At 34.6% G+C, this 21195-nt stretch overlaps 1 protein-coding gene across 1 annotated transcript in view; it reads left to right on the top strand.

Moving 5' to 3' along the window:
* LOC120178726 (TMV resistance protein N-like) overlaps positions 1-21195 on the top strand; it is a 77563-nt gene that overhangs the window by 23898 nt on the left and 32470 nt on the right. The window lies entirely within an intron of this gene.

Here is a 21195-nt window from a genome sequence, read left to right as displayed (position 1 = left end):
ATCGATCCCACTCTCCAACAATCTATATTCAAATTGTCAGAACGTTAGTATGTAAACTACTACATTCAAACGAATTTTTTCTTTCCACTTACAAAATCACCAGTTGCCCCTGTAGAACCGATCGTTCCATCCACATCATCACATACATGCCACAATCATGTCTGTTACAAAATTTGAAACCACACATATCAATTATGATGAATACTGCATAAATTAAGCTTTCTATTTGTGATAACATCTCATACCCATTCAATGCTTATTCTTCTTATGCTCCACAAATTTGAAATTTTTCAAGGGATACTTTCCTAGAGATCCACAGGATTCAACCCAAATGCGTTTTTATTATAAAAAATATAATATTTTAATCTGCATTAAAATAAGAAGTTATGATCCAAAAAATATGCATTATAATTACATAATGTCCTTTCATACATACATACCAATCTCTTAGCATCCTTCACTCTCTGTTAGCTGCTTCAGTTGTAAACATACTATCATATATGTTGCAACACGATCTACCATATCCAACACCAACAGATACCAATGTGAATTATGGTAGTTTATTGTGATCATGATCTGCAACAAATTTCACACCCAATTTGACAAATTCAACATTCTATATCCGAAAACATCATTTGCAATGGTATGGTGTCTTACCTTCTCACAGTCGGTGAATTTCACATAATTATTCAATATGGGACCCCAGAAGGTAGCAATACTCTCAACACTTTCTTTGCTATTGGCATCTAACGCCTGCTACTGCAATTACGCAACAAACATTATTAATTTACCGTCTATAACACTACTTATCTCCATTTATTAATTTAACTCACCGCTAAGTGGTATGGAAGGTAGCCAATCCTCCGGAGTGACTTCTGAGAATCGTAGCATACTGTCCAGGCGAGCAAATCAATAACCTAACAAAATTAATTACACAATCAGAACATATTCAATAAGTTTTAACATTTTCTACTTTATACTTACCACACCGCCAACCCATTCCGTAGGCTTCAACATTGCAACGTCGTATACACTAGCGAATTGATTTCCCATTGAGATTACAGAATATCTGTATGAATCATTAAGATTAATATGTTGTCATGAAATATTTAAATATAACTCACAAAGCAATATATTTCACTTACTCCGATTCTAACTCACTATTCCATAAATAATCACAAATTGCAGCTTCGATGTCATCAATTCCGCTTGGAATATCCGCTTTTTCAACCTACAATTTTGCATACAAATTTGTCACAACAACATAATAAAAATCAAATTAAGTTTCTTTTATTCAACTACCTTTTTTCTTCTTCTGGGGTGCAGGACATTCCGAATCCAAATATGCTGTATAACACTCTCCGGTGTATAAATGACATCGACTTCCTCCTCCTCATTTCTTCCATCTATTCTTCTTCCTCCTCCTCTTTTTTCTTCTTATTTTTCAGTTCATCGTATTTTTTTTCTACATAGCTTCATCTCTTTTATTTCACCCTTCAATTGATCTACTTCATCCAAGTATTATCAACCACCCCCTTCACCCCCGTAAGTTCACTCCTCAATTCCACAACCTCCTTACCACTCCTCAAAATTTTCACCCGTCACCATTTTAATATCACCCTTAACACCCCAACTTCTTTCACCACTTCACCCCTCACACCTCTACTTCTTTCACCACTCCATCTATTTTCCTTCCACTACCCCCTATGCCTCTCAAGTGTATCTTCGGACTCTCTCAAGTTTCTCTTCGACTCTATCAAGTTCTTCGACTCTTGATTGTCTTTGCATGATATCAAATTGGATTTTTTTTGATATCAGCCAATTCAGACATCAAAATGTCGAAGTTACTATGTTTTCCCTCACTGTCGTCCCACTCACTGTCATCCCCCAATACAACCATCTCTCCTTTCTTCTCCTCTCCACTGCCTCCTCTACATCCTTGCCAATAACCTTCAAAATTAATTACAATATTAAGACATTGATTATATTCTTAATATTTTTAATTACATTTATTACCCTTCTTGCTTCTTCGCTCTATCCAACGTCAACTTCACCATCACTCTAACCACCTCTTCCTTCCCCCATGCACGGATGCGTGCCACTCCGGTTCTTTCATAAGCCGGCACTGCCTTACAGCCCGACCAAAAGTCGAACAGTGCAACCTGCATTATAATAAAATTTATATTTTTATATAAAAACACAAAAAAGTTCTTCAACTCATTACCTATAAGATTGCTATGCACCCTTTGAGGTATCTCTGGCTGCCCTTTAAAGGTGATTATTGATTCAATCATCTCGAATGGATATATTCAGCCCAATTGAATTCACCCTTCAAGCCTTCATCGCAAATGAGCTTCATATGTTCCTTGTTCGTTGACGTATGACCCGTTGGACAAAGATACCGACAAGGTATAATAGAACTCTGACATTCAGCTCATCCCCAACGTAAGATCCACTTTTTATTTCCTCTTCAATTTCAGCATATGTCACCTTCGCTTCAAACCATATTTGGAGGCAAGTGCTTTCCAGCCTTACTCTTACAGACTTCTACAACACTTTTGCCTTCATTTTCTACCCCCAATACGGCTGCAGCACATGGGATCCCGAGAGGAAATGAAAAATCACCATACTTAGCAATACTTGTCTGACATCAAATTGCGCCATCAAGGATCGACAATTCCCTCCGAATAGGTCGATCCCTTACTCCTACCAACGATCCAAAACCTATTTCTCCCAGCACATTCAACTGACCCTTCTCCTTAAGGTGTTTAATTAATGAATTCACCCTTTTAATGCTGCATCTTGTCGACACTTCCTACATTTTTTAACAATATATATGTTATAGTTCTTATATATTTTGTATCAACGTATTTACAAGTTTAATGATACCTTATTTCATGTGCTTTCCTCCGTTCTTTGTATTCTTTACTATCATTCCTTGATTGTGTGATGTAAGGTTCCTTTCAGCATCACTCATTGAATTCCATTTGGACCTCACATCTTTTGTCACCTAATATTAAACATAAACGTTTCTTAATCAATACATTAACACTAAATACTACTCAATGTCAATTTCATTTTACATACCGAACCGCTCTGTGTGCCATCTTCCTTCATCCTTGCATTCGGCCATACTGTCAACATTTAAAATTTGTAATCAATTTAAAGTTTATCGATACTTTAATCCAATTACCATTTCAACAATAATAACAAAAAGACATTGATACTTACTAGAAGTACATATATCCACCCTTTGGTTGCTTTCGAGTCTCGGCCTCAATTTCAAAGTCATCTGCGCCACCAACAATTTTCCAACCCATTGACTCCATTTTTCCTTCATATATCAGTTACGCAAATCAAATTATTTTGTTACATACACTTTATTCATATACAAATATAGATAACTACTCTTGTGGTAAACACGATTTTCTTCAAAAGAATTTGAATGGCCACTACAAAATGTGTCGACACATTTATACAACCTATAATATCATTTTCTACCTATAGGTTGTATAAATGTGCCGACACATTTTGTAGTGGCCATTCAAATTCTTTTGAAGAAAACCGTTTTACCACAAGAGTAGTTATCTATATTTGTATATTGAATAAAGTGTATGTAACAAAATAATTTGATTTGCGTAAACTGATATATGAAGGAAAAATATAGTCAATAGGTTGGAAAATTGTTGGTGGCGCAGATGACTTTGAAATTGAGGCCGAGACTCGAAAGCAACCAAAGGGTGGATATATGTACTTCTAGTAAGTATCAATGTCTTTTTGTTATTATTGTTGAAATGGTAATTGGATTAAAGTATCGATAAACTTAAATTGATTACAAATTTAAATGTTGACAGTATGGCCGAATGCAAAAGGATGAAGGAAGATGGCACACAGAGCGGTTCGGTATGTAAAATGAAATTGACATTGAGTAGTATTTAGTGTTAATGTGTTGATTAAGAAACATTTATGTTTAATATTAGGTGACAAAAGATGTGAGGTCCAAATGAAATTCAATGAGTGATGCTGAAAAGGAACCTTACATCACACAGTCAAGGAATGATAGTAAAGAATACAAAGAACGGAGGAAAGCACATGAAAATAAGGTATTCATTAAACTTGTAAATACGTTGATACAAAATATATAAGAACTATAACATTATATATTGTTAAAAAATGTAGGAAGTGTCGACAAGTTACAGCATTAAAAGGGTGAATTCATTAATTAAACACCTTAAGGAGAAGGGTCAGTTGAATGTGCTGGGAGAAATAGGTTTTGGATCGTTGGTAGGAGTAAGGGATCGACCTATTCGGAGGGAATTGTGTCGATCCTTGATGGCGCAATTTGATGTCAGACAATGTATTGCTAAGTATGGTGATTTTTCATTTCCTCTCGGGATCCCATGCTGCAGTCGTATTGGGGTAGAAAATGAAGGCAAAAGTGTTATAGAAGTCTGTAAGAGTAAGGACTGGAAAGCACTTGCCTCCAAATATGGTTTGAAGCAGAAGGTGACATATGCTGAAATTGAAGAGGAAATGAAAAGTGGATCTTACGTTGGGGATGAGCTGAAGGCCAGAGTTCTATTATACCTTGTCGGTATCTTTCTTTGTCCAACGGGTCATACGTCAACGAACAAGGAACATATGAAGCTCATTTGCGATGAAGGCTTGAAGGGTGAATTCAATTGGGCTGAATATATCCATTCGAGATTGATTGAATCAATAATCACCTTTAAAAGGGCAGCCAGAGATACCTCAAAGGGTGCATAGCAATCTTAGAGGTAAATGAGTTGAAGAACTTTTTTGTGTTTTTATATAAAAATATAAATTTTATTATAAATGCAGGTTGCACTGTTCGATTTTTGGTCGGGTTGTGAGGCAGTGTCGGCTTATGAAAGAACCGGAGTGGCACGCATCCGTGCATGGGGGAAGGAAGAGGTGGTTAGAGTGATGGTGAAGTTGAAGTTGGATAGAGCGAAGAAGCAAGAAAGGGTAATAAATGTAATTAAATAATATTAAGAATATAATCAATGTCTTAATATTGTAATTTAATTTTGAAGGTTATTGGCAAGGATGTAGAGGAGGCAGTGGAGGAAGAGGAGAAGAAAGGAGAGATGGTTGTATTAGGGGATGACGGTGAGTGGGATGACGGTGAGGGAAAACATAGTAACTTCGACATTTTGATGTCTGAATTGGCTGATATCAAAAAATCCAATTTGATATCATGCAAAGACAATCAAGAGTCGAAAAGAACTTGATAGAGTCGAAGAGAAACTTGAGAGAGTCGAAGATACACTTGAGAGGCATAAGGGGGTAGTGGAAGGAAAAATAGATGGAGTGGTGAAAGAAGTAGAGGTGTTGAGGGGTGAAGTGGTGAAAGAAGTTGGGGTGTAAGGGGTGATATTAAGATGGTGACGGGTGAAAAATTTGAGGGAGTGGTGAAGGAGGTTGTGGAATTGAGGAGTGAACTTACGGGGGTGAAGGGGGTGGTTAATAAATACTTGGATGAAGGAGATCAATTGAAGGGTGAAATAAAAGAGATGAAGAGCTATGTAGAAAAAAATACGATGAACTGAAAAAATGAAGAAGAAAAGAGGGAGGAGGAAGAAGAAGAGATGGAAGAAATGAGGATGAAGGAAGTCGATGTCATTTATACACCGGAGAGTGTTATAGCAGCAGATTTGGATTCGGAATGTCCTGCACCCCAGAAGAAGAAGCAGAAGGTAAGTTGAATAAAAGAAAACTTAATTTGATTTTTATTATGTTGTTGTGACAAAAATTTGTATGCAAAATTGTAGGTTGAAAAAGTGGATATTCCAAGCGGAATTGATGACATCGAAGCTGCAATTTGTGATTATTTATGGAATAGTGAGTTAGAATCGGAGTAAGTGAAATATATTGCTTTGTGAGTTATATTTAAATATTTCATGACAACATATTAATCCTAATGATTCATACAGATATTCTGTAATCTCAATGGGAAATCAATTCGCTAGTGTATACGACGTTGCAACGTTGAAGCCTACAGAATGGGTTGGCGGTGTGGTAAGTATAAAGTAGAAAATGTTAAAACTTATTGAATATGTTCTGATTGTGTAATTAATTTTGTTAGGTTATTGATTTGCTCGCCTGGACAGTATGCTACGATTCTCAGAAGTCACTCCGGAGGATTGGCTACCTTCCATACCACTTAGCGGTGAGTTAAATTAATAAATGGAGATAAGTAGTGTTATAGACGGTAAATTAATAATGTTTGTTGCGTAATTGCAGCAGCAGGCGTTGGATGCCAACAACAAAGAAAGTGTTGAGAGTATTGCTACCTTCTGGGGTCCCATATTGAATAACTATGTGAAATTCACCGACTGTGAGAAGGTAAGACACCATACCAATTGCAAATGATGTTTTCAGATATAGAATGCTGAATTTTGTCAAATTGGGTGTGAAATTTGTTGCAGATCATGATCACAATAAACTACCATAATTCACATTGGTATATGTTGGTGTTGGATATGGTAGATCGTGTTGCAACAATATATGATAGTATGTTTACAACTGAAGCAGCTAAACAGAGAGTGAAGGATGCTAAGAGATTGGTATGTATGTATGTATGTATGAAAGGACATTATGTAAATATAATGCATAATTTTTTTGGATTATAACTTCTTCTATTTTAATGCAGATTAAAATATTAGATTTTTATAATAAGAAACGCATTTGGGTTGAATCCTGTGGATCTCTAGGAAAGTATCCCTTGAAAAATTTCAAATTTGTGGAGCATAAGAAGAATAAGCAATTGAATGGGTATGAGATGTTATCACAAATAGAAAGCTTAATTTATGCAGTATTCATCATAATTGACATGTGTGGTTTTCAAATTTTGTAACAGACATGATTACGGCATGTATGTGATGATGTGGATGGAATCGATCGGTTATACAGGGGCAACTGGTGATTTTTGTAAGTGGAAAGAAAAATTCGTTTGTGGTAAAATTGTTAAAACTCGTAGATTGATTGTTGTAGTTTACAATACTTAACGTTCTGACAATTTGAATATAGGTTGTTGGAGAGTGGAATCGATCACGAATATTAAACGATCTCGTAAGCCACAATCAAAATCAACGAAGACAAGAGATAACAAAAGCTGCCATGATACATAAGAATAACAAAAGGATGCAATGATGTAAATGTAGGGTTAATTTGTATAAGATTTATAATTTGTATATGATTTATAATTTTGTATGTGAATATAATTATGAATGAGATGAGAAAAGTTAGCAGTATGTTGTTGTACATGTTTCTTATACACATTAAGGGTCATGTTGATACTTACGATATATGGAGATTGTTGTCTGTATTATACCAAATGTCATCATAATTGTCATCATGTGCGAGAATGATTGGCCATTCCATATATATTGAGGGTATGAACAATAACTACAAAATTCACTTTAAAGTAAAAGGCAAATTTACAATATGGCAAACAGGGTGCAACCATAAAGTGTCGATCCATATATAAAAAGTGTCGATCCCATAAACATCGAAACCCAAAAGTATAATGTAATAGGTAATTTTTCAATCTAATCGGTACAAGTATACCGGTTTTATGAGAGAATAGGTCTAAATAATGTATCGACACTTTTGTAGTTTGTGTCGATATTTTTGGTCCAGAATGAATGGCAAACAGGGTACAACAATAAAGTGTCGATCCATATATAAAAAGTGTCGATCCGATAAACATCGAAACCCAAAAGTATAATGTAATAGGTAATTTTTCAATCTAATCGGTACAAGTATACCGGTTTTATGAGAGAATAGGTCTAAATAATGTATCGACACTTTTGTAGTTTGTGTCGATATTTTTGGTCCAGAATGAATGGCAAACAGGGTGCAACAATAAAGTGTCGATCCATATATAAAAAGTGTCGATCTGATAAACATCGAAACCCATAAGTATAATGTAATAGGTAATTTTTCAATCTAACTGGTACAAGTATACCGGTTTTATGAGAGAATAGGTCTAAATAATGTATCGACACTTTTGTAGTTTGTGTCGATATTTTTGGTCCAGAATGAATGGAAAACAGGGTGCAACAATAAAGTGTCGATCTATATATAAAAAGTGTCGATCCCATAAACATCGAAACCCATAAGTATAATGTAATATGTAATTTTTCAATCTAACCGATACAAGTATACCGGTTTTATGAGAGAATAGGTCTAAATAATGTGTCGACACTTTTGTAGTTTGTGTCGATATTTTTGGTCCAGAATGAATGGCAAACAGGGTGCAACCATAAAGTGTCGATCCATATATAAAAAGTGTCGATCCAATAAACATCGAAACCCAAAAGTATAATGTATTAGGTAATTTTTCAATCTAACCGGTATAAGTATACCGGTTTTATGGGATAATTGGTATATAATATGTATCGACACTGTTTAATGTTTTGTCGATACTAATTTAAATATCAAGTGTTTTTCCACCGTTCATTATATATAGTACTCTAAATCGAAAAACCCTAAACATAAAGGCAAGCAGGCAGAAGATAACTCTTCCTCTCCGAAGAATACTAGCGTTATCATAACAGTGACGATCAGATATTCAGGAAAATTTATCGATATTTTATGGGTTTGATTGATTTCTATATTGAAGTTTTTTTCCTAAATGTGTTTGTGTTCCATTGTAATAGCATCTAACCAAAATGGCTCCAAAACGTCAGTGTCAGAAGCGCGGTCTTTCTCAAAGCTCTTCTCAACCCAATTCTTCTCAACCACAACCTCCTTCTGAAACAAATGATTCTTCTAAGGAAATCAGGTCCTTCGAAACTCTGAACTTTAGATCCGATATGGAGAAACAAAGATGGCAGACGAGTTTTAAAGTAAGGAAGATTCGTCCCGAACGTGTCATTGACCTGGGTTTCTTGTTTGATGATAAATATGCATTTAGTTTTAAATCCACATTTACATCTTGGGGTTGGCTTGAATTCCTTGGTGTAGAACCAAGATATTATCCCAACCTAGTTAGAGTCTTCTACAACAATGCTTCCTTACAGCACGAGTCTAATAAGACTAATATAATAGGAATTAATACACATGTCATGGGGAAGGATATATATATATATCTCCGGAAACTATTGCGGAGGGTTTAGGTGTAGCGAATAAAGGGGATTCAGATGAAAATGGTGTAGATTGGTCTACAATTAAACGAGTTGCTAGAAATAGTCCAATTCACCTCGATGTAGAGTCGAGAGTGTTTCACAAAATGCTCACATGGTATATCCGGCCTAGTGGGGGAAAACATTCAACGCTTCGAGACAGCGATTATTGGTGGATAGCAAAGTATAAATCCAAATCCAAAACGGCTCCAAACATTGCAAAACTCATATTTAATACAATTGTATATATGGTCACAAAGGGAGCAACAATTTCAACTACACTACTATATGGATGTGTCATCACCCATCTGTTGAAGAAGAAGGAAGTTGATTTTTCGCATGACGCCCCTGTTCGATTAACCCGCAAGATTGACATGGTATTTATTAAAAAAGCGGGATATGATTTTGTTGAAAAACTCGGTTGGAAGTGTGTCAAGGAGGTCGGATTAGATCAAGAGAGGGAGGAAATGGACCCCGTTGGCAATGAAGAAGAGCAACCGAGTGGAGACGCAATGATGGAAGAAGCTCCAGTTGCAAAGGATGTCACAATTAAGACCGTGATGGAATACATGGTCAATTTTCGGGAGCATATTGATTCCCTTGTGAGTGGAATGTGATCCGATATTTCATCATTGCAACATGAAGTCTCCATGTCGCGTGACGAATTACGTCAACGACATCAAACGAGTTAGGTAATTCATTATTTATGTTTCTAAACATTTACACGTTCTGAACTGTATTTTATTTTCTTTTAACAGATGTGGACAACCAAGCGGTCAATGAAGATGAAGCTGACGATGAAGATGACGATGATGATGATGATGATGATGATGATCCAAACAAGTATATCGTGTCTGCAACGCCGCCTTCAAGAAAACTTTTAATTTTTGATCTCAATGGTGTCCTTGCCTACATCCCAAGACTACCTGCAGGTTTTAATTCTATTCTTTTGTATCCATTATTTTAACATATAAGCGTAGAATTTTAATCTCATTTTCTTCATGTTGTAGATGTTGTCCTCAGAACATGATTATTTGAATTTATGCAATTTTGTGTCGACAATTTTGTTGTTGCCCTTTGGTCTTCAAAGATGAGGTTAGAACATGTTTGGAGCAATTGAATTACTGTAGTCAAAATCGTTAATATACATTTGAATGTTAACATTCAAACTTGATTACAATCTCAGGCATAACGTCGACCGTGTACTTGAGAAACTACCTTTATTTTCTGAGCATTTTCTATTCGTGTGGGTAAGATGAATGTCATTACAGTTTGCTGACTTTTCGTTGTCTATGATTCCTACATATTTATGTTCGACTGTTTGTGAACAGGATCAAGCAAAATGCAAAACATACGATAATGTTACCTACTGTAAAGATCTCAATGATGTTTGGAACGCGTGTCCAGATTTTAACGAGCTAAATACACTTTTGGTCGATGATTCAGCGGAAAAAATGATTTATAATCCGGTAAGTTGCATTTATGCAATATGTTTTTCCAGTTGAACAGGTGTTCAGACATTGATTATTTTAACAACTTATGTGTTTATATAGAAATACAATTACATATGTCCACATACCTTTGACGCTACTTCCCATTCGAACGACAATGCTCTAGGTATGACACAAATTTATTCATGCTTATGCGAATTTAGTTTATTGTTAGTAAAATTGCACCTCATTAGTTTGATAATTGAAATTATTTATGTATGTCCTCAGAAAAAGGCGGAAACATACGAGAGTATTTGGAAAATTTGTTGAAGGCCTCTAATGTTCCGGACTTCGTTAGAAATAACCCTTTTTCATCGGATTAATTTCGTTTGTCGGTACATTATTTGAACATTCTTGTGTATGTATATTTTGGTGTGATTATATTATGTGTATATTTTCATTAATTATTCCATATTTGCTTCTCTGTATACATATACATTTGAGGATTGTTGAAATATCAATACTAGTTATTAATGTATTTTACATCTGCTTGCAAATGTATCGAAACACATTACTATATCATTGTTTTCCATGATATCCACAACAAAGTTTTCACACTTTTTAATATTGTGTCGGTACTTTATGTCCAGAATGGAAGAAAAATGTGTCGATACCTTTTCAAAAAGTGTCGATTGAAAAAACATTGGAACCCATAATTATAATGTAATAGATAATTTTGTAATATAATCGGTATAAATATACCAGTTTTATGAGCGAATAGGTCTACAACCTATAGCGACACTTTTTAATATTGTGTCGGTACTTTATGTCTAGAATGGAAGAAAAATGTGTCGATACCTTGTCAAAAAGTGTCGACATTTACACATCGGAACCCAAAATTATAATGTAATAGATAATTTTGTAATATAACCGGTATAAATATACCGGTTTTATGAGCGAATAGGTCTACAACCTATATCGACACTTTTTAATATTGTGTCAGTACTTTATGCCCAGAATTGAAGAAAAATGTGTCGATACCTTGTCAAAAAGTGTCGACATCTACACATTGGAACCCAGAATTATAATGTAATAGATAATTTTGTAATATAACCGGTATAAATATACCGGTTTTATGAGCGAATAGGTCTACAACCTATATCGACACTTTTTAATATTGTGTCGCTAATTTTAAGTAACGCGGTTTTTCTTCCTTCATTCAAAATATTTATATGTACATGTTTCTTATACACAATAGGAGTCATGTTGATACTTACGATATATAGAGATCGTTGTCATTCCATTCCGTCTTCGAAAAAATCAGTTGATGTAGGCTGTGTGCTTGTACTCAAACTGAGCTTGACTTGAGGACATGTTAATTTGTTATGTCCCTCACCGTTGCAGTACCCACATCGCCTAATTTTCTTCTCGACCTTGTTTTTCGGCACTTCTTTTCGCTTTCGTTGTTTTCGTTGAGGGTCACGAACGTTGTTTACTACAATGCTCTGGTTGACTGAATCATTCAAACCAAACGAGTTTTCTAATTCTTCTATTAGTTTTTTCATCTCATCTCTTGCGGTTTTGAAAGACTCGTCTGTCTTTGATGCAATGTAGCATAACCTACTTGACGTTGAACGTAGAGCAGCGAACCTTGCCATTTGCATCACTTCTGGAGACACATTCAAATCAACATAATTGGGTGCAGAAGCCTTCGCATCATTAGTCCACCTACTTTGAATCAAAGTCCCGGGCAAATATGTGTAGTCCAAGTGCTTCAAAATGTGAAGTTGATGGCGACACGGAAGTCCAACGGTCTCGATTTTTTTGCAGGAGCAAATTAGAGTTTTCGTACGAGAATCAAAACTAATTTCAAATTTCCTATTTTTTCTGCGTACTTTGACAAAATATAATGTTGACATTCATCTGATAAAGACTTAATCTCTGCCTCAATCCGGTACAATGTCTCCCGTATAAGTTCATCTTGGAACACACGAAAAGATTCGCGGGTAAAAATCGCAGCGACATGGCTTTCAAGGTCGACCAGTTTTGTGATCTGGAAGGGCTTCGTATGGTAACTTAAGTAATCCGCTTTCAACTTGTTCATACGCATTCTACTAATTCCATCTTCAATTGCACGAACAACAACTAAATTATGTCTTCTTGTGTTTCAGTGCAATAACTAGTGAAGCATTCATAGACTCGCACCTTTGTGTTGAGCGAATATTGGCAAAGAAATGACCGGTTAGATATGCTTGTGCCCATAAGTGTCGTGTATTTCCCTTCTCAATCACCCATGGATGCTTTTGGACGTTGAATTCTGAAACAACCGAACGCCATTGAATATCAAATTCCTCGGTTGTCCACCAGAAAGCCATGCATTTTGAGAATGCTGCTGTAAACTTTGGGTCACCAATGTTAGCTTGTGCATTGCAAGAAAGATGCCAAGAACATAATCAGTGCTTAGCATAAGGGATAACAGATTTGATAGCCTTCTGCATTGCCCTATCCCTATCGGTGACAACTGAAATAGGTGATTTATTCATCATGGCTTCTAAAAAATTCTGTAGCACCCACTCGAAAGATTGAGACGTCTCGTCAGCGATTATGGCAGTGGCAAACACAATTGTGTTATGGTGATGATTGACACCAACAATAGGCATAATTGGTCGACCATACAAATTATCTTTGTACGTTGTGTCGAACGCAATTACATCACCGAAGCATGTGTAATCCGATCTCGATGTAGAATCCGACCAAATAAGATTATACAATGCCCCCGATTCGTCTACCGAGTATGTCATAAAAAACCCGGGATCATCATGTTTCTTATAATCAAAGTAGGTAATAAGCACATTCACATCCCCATCGACGATTTCCTTTGCTTTACCTCTTTGAAGTGCATTGTAGAGGTCTTTATGTGTAAATCCAACATTATGATAGCCCCCTGCCTGCTGCGTTAAATAGTTCATTACTTGTGACGTGCCAACACCGACCTCTTTCAATGTTGTTGCCTCATCGATATCAGCCTTACTTACAGCTCTATTAGAACGCATAAATGGTGTCATAGCAGGTGTGCACAATGCATGATTATGTTTCTGATTAGACTTACTTATAACCCACTGATCGTTTGTATTTGTTGTTGTAACTACAACTCTAGCCTTACATCCTGTTCTTGTGACTGGCGTATGAGCACGATGACGATCAACAGTATTGACTTTTGATACTCGAAACCCTTCTTGGAACAACAAAATTCTTATGTCTTCACATTCCCTTCCACGTCAAGCCGTGTTGTTCCCTTACGTGCACTAAACCCATGTTCCTGTGCGAATCCCTTGTAAAAGTACCAAGCTTGATCACGTGAACAGAAGAGCTGACCAACCAATCTGTCAGATTCATCAACATTATGTACTTCATGGCATTCCTCGGTTGGCTTAACATTGTCTACATCAGTATTATCCATGGCAAAAATTTTGTTGTGCAAGTTCAGTGGTCCAGGAGTTGATGGAGATGTAAGCAAAGGTTCATTTTGAACATGTTTCAGTCGTGCTGCTTTCAATAGGATGCGGTATTGGTAGTGGTAGTTAAAGGGTGTGTACAACATTAAATTCGCAGTACATATTTAGGTATGTACAATAACTACAAGTATCGACTCAAAAAACATCAAAACCAATAATTATAATGTAATAGGTAAATTAACAATGTAACAAGTATCGACCCAAACGAGGTGCACGCATAATATATTAGGTCAACATAAAGTATCGACACTTATTAAAAGTATCGATCCCGAAAACATCGAAACCAATAATTATAATGTATTAGGTAAATTTACAATGTAACCGATATAAATATACCGGTTGCTAAAATATCAGCATATAGTATCGATACTTGTTAAAGTTGTGTCGACATAGTTGTAGAATCGATACTTACGGTCTGAATTAAAGTGTCGATACATTTATTAAAAAAGTATCAATCCCTAAAACATCGAAACCCATAAGTATAATGTTCAATGAAACCGGTATAATTATACCGGTTTTATGAGAGAATAGGTCTAAATCATGTATCGACACTTTTTTAGTTTGTGTCAATATTTTTGTCCAGAATGAAATATTAAAACCAACGAGGTGCAAACATAAAGTGTCGATACTTACGGTCTAGAATGAATGCCAAAAAAGGTGTACCCTTAAAAAGTGTCGATACATTTATTAAAAAAATATCGATCCCTAAAACATCGAAACCCATAAGTATAATGTAATAGGTAAATGGTCAATGAAACCAGTATAATTATACCGGTTTTATGAGAGAATAGATCTAAATCATGTATCGACACTTTTTTAGTTTGTGTCGATATTTTTGTTCAGAATGAAATATTAATGCCCAACGAGGTGCAAGCATAAAGTGTCGATACTTTTATAAAAAGTTTCGACACTTTATGAAATATCGAAACCGATAATTATAATGTAATAGGTAAATTTGCAATGTTACCGGTATAAATATACCGATTTACTTATAAAATAGGTCAATATAAGCGCTACCTATTACATTATATAAGCGCTACCTAATATGTTATTGTACTTGATAATATTTCCCGTTAAATACCTATTTTATTATATAAGCGCTATCTATTACATTATATAAGCGTTACCGAATATATTATTGTACTTGATAATATTTCCGGTTAAATAATAAAACATAACCGGTCTAAATTTTAACCGATCACTTGTTTAACCGGTCACGCCGTATACCATTTTTAGGCGCCGCACCGCAGAACTACCCGTCAGTGACTACTGTGTTTTTCTCTTTGTCAGTTTCCATGTTCTCTTTTCGTTTCTTGTTCCTATTTTAACTTTATTTATTGTCTAAATTTTATATAAAAAATTATAATTTCTATATAAAAAAATCAAAAGAGGTCAAATATAAATTATTAATTTTTTAATTATTATTTTTTGATATTTTTGAAAAATAGATGAAGGACTAGTAAATAAAAATAGTGGGCTTATTTTTTCCAGGAATATTGAAGAATAATGCGAGGAAGGGGAAGGGGTATGAGGCAAGGAGGTAGTATACAAGATTCTAATCCAATAGAGGTGTCCACTTGTGTTTTTGTTTTAATTTTTAAATGTATTAATTAATTATTTTTTTCTTCCTCTAATTATATAAATAATTTTAGGATTTGTAATTAAAGAAGTACCAACAATTAGTTGGTCTAGTAAGACAAGACATTAGGTCTCTTAATCAAGGTCAAAAAGTTCGAATTATGGCGTTGTAAGGTCAGGGGGTTCGAATTATGGTGTTTGTGAATGGAGTAAACTGGGTTAGGAGGGTTGCCCTCGCCTCTGCAGTACCTGATCTGGATTAGTCGATCAATAGATCGAATATCAGACTTTAATTAAAAAAAAGTGACTTGTTGCATTAATTTCTCAATTAAAATAGGTCTAATCTTTTATTATTATTATTATTACACTCTTGTTTTAATATGTTTACAGATAAAACAAAATAGATTAGATTAGCACCAAATTAGCAAAGGGTAAATCCTTATTTATCTCACTACAATAATCCATAATTTATTTTAAATCATTGCATAATTAAATATTATTTCATGACAAATCTTATCTTTAATTCATCATCTATATATATATATATATTAAAGTAATAGTAACATATTGTACTCATAAAGTTCATAATAACACATTTTGATGATACATTCAACTTATGAAATTAAACAATTCGGTATCAATATGTATATATATGTAATTGTAAAGCATATTGTAATCGTAAAACCTTATGATTATGGACCGACTTTATGATTTTGCGCGGGAAAGGTGGGTCCAATGTCCTAATGTTTTTGTTTTTTTAAAAGAATAAAAAGAACCCACAAGCACCTATCATGATTGTGAACCATTCTGTTTTTCCATTGCCCTCGGCACTATCACAAACTCTTCGCATGCCTCATTGGGATCCCTCTCTTTTTTCGAATCGGCACACCTTTTATTTGTGGGGGGACATTTCCTTTTCTATTCTAAATCCCTATTCAACTACCTAAATTATTGCCCAGAATTTATGTAATAGATATTTTCACACACGAATCAAGTGATCTTAGTAGTAAAAGAAATGTTATTATTCTTTGAGATCCCGGGTTCGAATATCAGTAGTGTGAGTGTTCAATGTCAAATAATTAAAAACTATCTTTGAACAGATAACGTCTTGTACTTACTATAGATTAATAAAAAATAGATATTTTCCCATCACTTTTGTGTTTAAGTTCGGCTTAAATTTAATTCGAATTGAACTCAATGAATGAATTCAATAATAATAAAAATATTATTTTAAGTAATTTTCAAACAATTTTATCTACTTTTATGCATAAATTTATTTAGATTTAAAATAAAATTCGAACATGAACTCATGATCATAATAGTTAAGGAGAGTGTCCTCTAAAAGTTATAGGTTCATACAGCTACATTTGAAGTGTGTTATAAATTATTAAAAAAATTCTAAATAAATACTACTTTCTAATAATCTCAAACTAATAAAAAAATTAAATATTATTTTATAATCATATAAAATGATAAAAAATCAATTTAAATAAAACTCAATATACTTAAAATTTCAATAAAAAAATATACTTAAAATTTAAGTATAGCTTAGAGTATGTGTTAGGCTCGAAACGATCAATCGAAAACCGTTAATGGGGTGAATTGACTTTGATAGAGTTTGGTGGAAACTTGAAAAAATATTAATTTTTTTTGCACAAATCAATTTATAGTGGTTCGACTTTCTCAACCAAAGTCTATATTCATTACCTTAGCTTTATACCACTAAAGATTTCAACGAATTCAATAACTTGCTCTTACCTTTAAGGATAAAGTATAACCTTACAACTCTATCTTTTCAATGACTAAGATAGACCCACTCTAATTTTTCTAAGGCTAAACTAGAATCACTTCTCTTTTACAATGATTGATTTGGGTAAACAAGAGTACCTAAATTATTGCTCCAAATTTATTATCTAATAGATATTTTCCCAATACTTTTGTGATTAAGTTTGACTTAAATTTAATTTGAATTGAACTCAAAGAACGGTTTCAATAAAAAAATATTTAAGTAATTTCAGTTTGAATAGTTTTATCTATTTGTGTGCATAACTTTATTTAGAATTAAATTTAAAATGTAAATATGAACTCATCAAGTGGCCTCGATGGTTAAGAAGAGTTATCCCAAAAAGTTCTAGATTTGAGCAGCTTGTCTGTAAGATATGTGTGTTGTTAATAGTTAAAAATATTTTGAACATATACTACATTGTAATCACCTTATACTATTTAGAAAAATAACTTAAATATAAATTTATAATCAAATTAAAATGATAAAAAATCAATTTTAATCAAACTCAAATATACTTAAAATTTAAGTTTAGCTTAAGAGTATGAATTCAGCAAATAAAATAGTAAACAATCACGCCACACATCAATATCGGCTAAAAATTTTTCTTAATTTTATTTTGGAGACTAAATTGAATTTTGGTTAAATTTTGGGACTAAAATAAAATTTTAATGAAATTTGAACCCAAATAAAAAATTAACCAAAAGCCCAAGGACCTAAGGCATAATTTACCCCTTTTCCCTTTTTGTGTGGGTTTAGAAGCCCCGAAAATTGGAAGGTTTCCATTTCCGGAAACAAAAATTTATCTCTATCTTCAACCTTCCTTTTTTAGAAACTTATTACAGGAAATCTTTAAACGATGTTTTGCTGTCGACCGTAGCTTCGTTTGCTACATCTCTCGTACCATTGTATTCTTTGTGTCACCCCGAGTTCATCAGTATCCTTTTCGTAGTCATCGTCCTCGGCATGTGGAGGGGTGAGCAACATCAATTTTTCGACGAGTCGATATCGAGCTCTTCATCATTCTCTATTGGGAACCTAGCTTAGTAAGTGCCTTAAAACCCTTAAAAATGCTTTGTAGAACATTTTAGAAAATTTTCAGACACCCAAAGACCTCGCACGCATCCTCATGCACTGTCGTTACACGTGGGGCTTCTCCACCTCCCTGGTGGGCTTTTAGAAATTGGTTAAAGTGACCCACTGACCTGTACCCGACCCGATCGCTCGAACTGACTCGTCTGACCCATTCAATCCAAACCCAAGCCGACCCATTTCTGAACCGAATCAGTCAAACCAAACCATTGACCATTGTCATTGACCACCGTCGTTGACTGACGTTGTTGACCGATGTTGACTTTGACCATTGATCGGTGTTGACTTTTTGGAAAACCTCCCTCTTGATGTTTTTCGATGTATTGAGTCCAATTTTGCGGCCCATTTTGCCAAATTTTGATATGACAGCCCCAATTCGAGCCCGTTAAATCGAAAATGCTTAGTATTTTTAGTATTTATACATAGTAATTTAGGATTTGGGTATGGATCTAATATGTGACTATATTTTCATGAAGGTACTCGTGATTCCCCTGATCGAGGGTCGACTAGATTTGATGCTTCCTGCCTGGTAGATCAATACGATATGCGTTCTTCGAGAGCTACTCGTATGTTTTCGTAAATAATTGATTTATAGTTTTTTAATTATTATTAAAATTTTGGTATTGTTTTTCCGACTCATAAGATCTAACGCTGTTACCGACCGTGTTAGGTAGACCCGAGAGTAGGTTACCGTCCAAGACTTCTTATATCAGTAAAAGTGTGTTTCTATTGGTTTTACATTGTTGTTTTGAACTATCTACCTAAACAATTTTAAAATTCTGATTATGTTAAATATTCTAACTACATGATATCTGATGTATCGTATACTTCTGACATGATCTTTGGTTATCTTATTTTTCTATATGATTTTGGAATATGTCATATTTTAATGTTTTAATAAATTAAACTTCTATTTTCACTTAAATACATGCATAATTGCTATGTTTGGGGGTATTATTGGAGGAAGTATCTCATGCCTAGTCTATGATTTGTAAGACCTTATCACATGTTCCTCTGCTTTATGCATAGGGTAAAAACTTATTGCAGGCCCTTATGCTACAAGTATAAGATCCTTACCGGGTGTACAAGTGGGTTATGGTTCAAGGGAACCTACACGTTTTGGTGTTCACATGGGGGTAATGTTCATATTTTCAAACCTATTTTATAATTAATTTTACCAAAATTTTTATCTGTATTTTTTATATACCGCATGAAGCAAACTGGAATTTTTAGCTTATTCTTTAATTTTTAACTTTTCAGATATTATCCGACAGTAGGCTACTAGACTTGGCATCAGAAGGATCGATTATTCTCCATTTTGTATCATTGTATATTTCTATAAAGATGGTGTCTCCAAATCTTCAGAGCAAAGACCACTACAACTAACTCTAGGTCGTGGGTAGGATAGTTGCGCTCATGCGGCTTTAACTGACGGGACGCTTAAGCCACAACCTTTCCATCTTACACCAGAACATATCCTAGTACAGAGTGAAAAACTTCCCTGTAAACTAAAAAATCCTTCCCAGAATCATGCTAATCAATATTAGGGCTTCAGTAAAAACAATATTTAGTTTATCAGAACTGGACTGCTGAGCTTCGGACCTGACAAATGGAATGTCCTTTCTCATCAGCTTTGTTAGAGGAGTTGCAATGATGGAGAAACCTTGGACGAAACGACAATAATAGCTAGCTAATCCTAAGAAGCTATAGATATATGAGAAATTCTTAGGTTGCTTCTAGTTCAAAATAGCCTAAACTTTACTTGGATCCACTCGAATACCCTCAACAGATACAATATGCCCCATAAAAGCAACCTCGTTGAGCCAGAACTCACACTTGCTCAATTTGGAAAATAACTTATGCTCCCTCAAAGTCTACATAACGATCCTCAAATGCTCATCGTGCTCTATTTCAATCCGAGAATATACCAATATGTCATCTATAAACAGGACCACAAACTAAACCAGATAACGTCGAAATACCCAATTCATTAGATCCATAAAGGCAACAGGGGCATTAGTTAACACAATGACATCATTAGAAACTTGTAATGCTCGTATCAAGTACGAAAAGAAGTCTTGGGGATGTCCGAATCTTTCACCTTGAGTTGGTAATAACCATATCTCAAGTATATCTTCGAAAAGATGGTAGCCCCTCGGAACAGGTTAAACAAATCATCGATCCTAGGCAGGGGACATTTGTTTTTAACCGTAAGCTTGTTTATCTTCCTGTAATCAATACAGAGTCTCAATGTCCCATCTTTCTTTTTCACAAAGAGAAGTGAAACACTGGGTCAAATGAATCCCTTATCCAATAACTCCTAGATTGGACCTTCAGTTCCTTAAGCTCCTTAAGGGTCATATGGTAAGGAACCATCAAAACTAGAGTCAAACCAAAATAGACTTCAATCTCAAACTCAACTTATATATCCAACGGTAATCCAGGAAACTCCTCGAAAGATATCGAGAAATTCTTTACCCCCAGCAAAAAAAGGCAAAAGAAAACGATGGACCGAAAGGAATGGATAAGACAATCGGAACTAACTTGTTTCGATTGACAGTTATGGTTATTATGGTTGTTCTTCTAAAACGAGCCTAGAATATAGTTTTTCATACTCATACTTTAAGGTAAATTTGCTGATATTA

The sequence above is a fragment of the Hibiscus syriacus genome, unplaced genomic scaffold (assembly GCF_006381635.1).
Source record: "Hibiscus syriacus cultivar Baekdansim isolate YM2019G1 unplaced genomic scaffold, ASM638163v2 tig00112370_pilon, whole genome shotgun sequence".
Taxonomy (NCBI): Eukaryota; Viridiplantae; Streptophyta; class Magnoliopsida; order Malvales; family Malvaceae; genus Hibiscus; species Hibiscus syriacus.
This window is presented reverse-complemented; position numbering and strand designations above follow the sequence as displayed.